Source organism: Pseudonaja textilis, chromosome 2 (assembly GCF_049901715.1).
Source record: "Pseudonaja textilis isolate UNSWEBS1 chromosome 2, rPseTex1.2, whole genome shotgun sequence".
Taxonomy (NCBI): domain Eukaryota; kingdom Metazoa; phylum Chordata; class Lepidosauria; order Squamata; family Elapidae; genus Pseudonaja; species Pseudonaja textilis.
This window is the reverse complement of record NC_141991.1, coordinates 227826431-227831010: the sequence shown is the minus strand read 5'-3', so window position 1 is coordinate 227831010 and position 4580 is coordinate 227826431.

Here is a 4580-nt window from a genome sequence, read left to right as displayed (position 1 = left end):
TGTAGCTTTGAGATCTTAGCTTGTAAATTTTGTCCTAGAGTTTTGTTGTTTGTGGAGGTAACAGCATAAAGGTCTAGTGGGTGCTCTGGGATTATTATGTTGAATGCTTAGTATTTCCCAACAAAGTAGTTAAGTAACTTAATTTGTAACTACCATTAGCCATTTCTAAATTGCTTCCAGTGTTTTATCATTGTCTTAACATTTGGGAATCATTACTGTATATTGAAGCAATGTTGTGTGTATACTTATATTTGTATACATTTGTATGTGAATGTGTGTGTGTGTTGCACACTCTCTTGAAGAAGGCAGGACAAACATATTAATGCTATAAAACAAAGGATTCCCATCAATTGTCAAAGTTCACATATATTAATATTGTATGAAAAAAGACCAACATCCTTAAGAAGGTAGCTGGTAAAGTTCTTAGGATGATGATTGAAGACATTGACTAGTTTCTCCTTACTTTTTACCAACTCAGATACTAAATGATGGTAGAAAACAAGGAAATGCTCTGTTACCATGATTCCTAAGAAATAAGGGAACATCTAAATACAATACAAACTAAACCAAACAGCTTGGAAATGGGCTATTTTTTTTTCTCCAGATAGTTCCACAGTTACACAACCAGCTAGCATTTCAAATTGACTAGGCTTGTTTTGTTGGCATACTTTAAATATTAGATAATCCTGTTCTGGCTCTAACAACTATTTCAATTCCAGCATCCTCTAGCAGCTATGCTCTATCAACCTTTTCAATGCACAATCACAACTTAATATGCCTTCAGGTCAGTTTGATATAGATCAATATTAGTTTTGCTTTCACAACAAACAGGCGGCACCATGTATCTCCTTGGTTACATATGTTTTTGCTGCACTTCAATACAACATGTACCAGGAAATGAATCACCACGCACAGGGAACTCGGACCAGTTACATGCAAGGAACCTGCTAGGCAATACATGTACACGAGGGACTGTCACTTAGTAGGAAGAAAACACAGTTTGCTGGTTTCCATAATAAGTATCTTCAGACAGGTGTGGGAGAGAAATCTTAGCCTCTGCTAATCAGAAGCTATGGACTTCTGAAATGGTGCAAAGTCCTTATGTGGCTGTATCAGTAGTGACATTCAATTTCTTTTACTACGGGTTCTGTGGGCGTGGCTTGGTGGGCATGGCAGGGGAAGGATACTCTAAAATCTCCATTCCCACCCCACTTCAGGGGAAGGATACAGCAAAATATCCATTCCCTTCCCACCCCACTAATCTGCTTTCCAGCTTCATTCTCCTGTGCAGGGCAACAAAAGAAGACCCAGCCAATCAACTGGGACTCAGGAGGCAGAGAATAGATGGGGCAGGGCCAGTTAGAGTGCTATTTGCTGGTTCTCCGAACTATTCAAAATTTCCGCTACCGGTTCTCCAGAACTGGTCAGAACCTGCTACATACCACCACTGGGCTGTATGCTTAAAGAATATTAGTTGTCCCCCACCACGATGTAAAACAATCCAAAGAACATGGGGGTTTGAGTAGTGGGAAGTCCACCAGTTTGCAATTAATAAGGCATGAAGTTTGAGTGTACTTTAATCCTTTTTTCTACTTCTAATAATCTATTTCCATTTTCTTTCACTGGAAAAGAAACTTAAGTCAAGCTGATATGAGAAAGAGGTTTGGTTCTGGAGCCCATGGAGACCTTAAGAACTAGGCAGTGCAAGGTGATGTCTTCTCTTGGGCCACTCTTTTCTACAATAATAAGCTTATGGGTATAGAGGAGTATAGAGGTGGCCATGAAGAAAAGATTTCACAGTCATTAAATGCTACCAATTTGGTTCAGAAAGATAGGGGAGGATGAGGAAGAAACTCAAGACCCTTGACTCTGAATGTATTAGACAGGGAAAGAGAAACTCCAGGCTTTCAATATTCTGTTTTTATACCCAATGTCAATAAAGAAGACTGTTTCACGACCTAGTCTATATCAAAGGGCTGACAACAACCATTAATTTCTTTGCAGATTTGGGGTAATGAGGTTTCTTCTACAGCTGCTTTCTGCCTCCCAAGGAAGAAGAGTTCCAGCCACCTGACTGCCCTCCACCCCTGCTCTGAATATGTAGAAATTTAGGTTAAACACGCAAGAAGTTTAACAGGCATGGGAAATAGAACAGAACTTTCCAAGCTAAAACCTTGGAATAATGAGTTGCTTCACTTTGGTTTTTGAAAGATACATTTAAAATATCTGTAGTCTAGGCAAAAGAACTATGCATGCATGAGATCTATAAAAACCAGTGCAAGGTTGGCAGACCTGAAAGGAAACAGGAAAATGAACAGTCTCCAAAAATATTCAGCTGAGACCACAGCGCTTGGTCCAAGGGTAAAAGGGGTAGAGAGAACATTGCATAAGAGGATAATGGATGTAGTTAAAGCACTATTTAGAGCATGGAAAGAATGTGAACTTAAAAGGAAACATCATTTTAAGAACTGAGAAAATCCTGATGTCCTGTTAACAAAAATAACCTTTTGAGCAATGGGCAGAGCTATGCAGAGTGATTATGCTTCAGTTAACATATAGCCCATGGTCCAAGTGAAGGACAGGATCCTGCAAAAGCTAGCTGTAAAATGCTGATTCTATATGCCCTCATTTGCATTAGTACTGAGTGAGCAGTCAGAAAAGAGATCTTAGAGTTATTGTGGAAAATGATAGCTCAGTGAAAATGTCAACTCAAATGCCATGCCTGAAATTCGGCTTGTGTGAAACAGTTTGACTTTGCCTCAGGGCATTTTGTGCAATGGCCTTGATGTGATTCATCTCAGCCAGTTGCTTTGCTTTGCCTTGCCTTGGAGCTACACCCAGCAGGGCCAGTAGCTTTCTGGAAGAAGGGCTGCAGCTGAAGCAAGGGTGGATGGAGGCATCGCCTCATGAAGCAGCTTCAAAGGGGTACTTTGCACAGACCATTCTCCAAGCCAAATACAATTCCCCGTGGAATTCCTTGCTTGAATCATCAGGAAAGGCAATGCTGCTGCCATTTAAATCATTCAGAAGGACTGAAATAAAATGATCTATGAAATCATGTTGCCATCTATGTTCATGGATGACTGTACTTGAATTGCTATCTATGTTTTGATCTCCACATGTGAAAAAAAAAAAAAAGATATTATAGAGCTGGAAAAGGTACAGAAAGCCACAAATTATTGTCTGGCTAAATAAGTTCTTTTGCTTTTTCATTTAGAAAGAAGTCATGCAATATCTCATACATCTCAGACTTTGGAATCATCTACTGGAACTGAGGATGGTAGAAGAAAGTACATTCTTATACAATGCAGATTTAATTATTCTCTTTTGGGGGGGCCAGTAGGGGAGGGTGGTTACTGGTTTAGATGGTAAGGAGAATGGACACGTTCATAGTGCAGGATAGGCCTATCTGTAGTAATTAACTTGATAGGTATTTACTCTGACTACTGAAGCACTGGCAGCAATTAGACAGCTGTTCAAGAAGAAAAGTATAAGAGTGCTATGACAGTCTATGCTTGCCATTTCCTTGCGGATATTGATTTCATGATAAAACACTTGCAAGATTATAATATGGATAACCCTTAAGAGAAAGATGCAGTTCTGTGTCAACCATCTTTATGTAAGGTAAAAGAAATAGAAGAAAACACTTCATTTTCGGTGGCTTGCATCATTTATAACCAATTGTCAAAGGAAAGGGAAACAAGACAAACTGGTTAGACTAGAGGAGTCTACATTTTACAGGTAAAGACTCCTCTTACCTCAGTATAGGTAGTACTCAACTTACCACAACTGACCCCAAAATTTATGTTGTTAAATGAGAACTTTGTTAAGTGAGTTTTGCCCCATTTTATGACTTTGAATGGTCACTAAACAAACTGTTGTTGGTTGAGGACTGCCTGTATAAGAAAAGACCCAAAAAGAAATAAAGAGTGTCAGAATAAGTGGGCTGCTATATACTGTGTTTCCCTGAAAATGAGACCCTGTCTTATACATTTTTTTGCCACCAAAAAAGGCACCAGGTCTTATTTTTGGAGGGTGCCATCCACTAACTAACCTCACTTGTGTGCATTGCCCCTGGCCTCCTTTTCGCTGTCAGAGACCTTCAGAAACTTCTTCTGTGGCTGGCAAGTGTTTCCTGAAGGCCCTGCAGCTGGATAACAGAACTCCAGTTCAATCTGGGGCTTTGTTATCAGCTACAGAGGCCTTCAGGAAAGCCTTGCAGAAGAAATGGGCTGGCAAGGCAGGTGTCGGGGTGTGCAAGGCCTTGCTACAACTCTCTAAAGGTAACTAGTAGGGCACCTCCAGCTCCCCATCCCCACCCTAGCTTAATTTTTACCTGTGCACTCTGAAGTGGGCAGGATCTTAATTGGGGCTTAGTTTGGGGGGTATGGCTTATATTGGGCACACATGTAAAAATCCAGCTAGGACTTACTTTCAGGGTAGGTCAGATTTTCAGAGAAACAGGTAATATCCATTTTAATTCCACCACATCACCCAAATTCATTAATGAAAAAGAGAATCCACTAAACCGAATCAGCACAAACTATTACTATTACTTTGTAAAAGGACAAAATCACTTT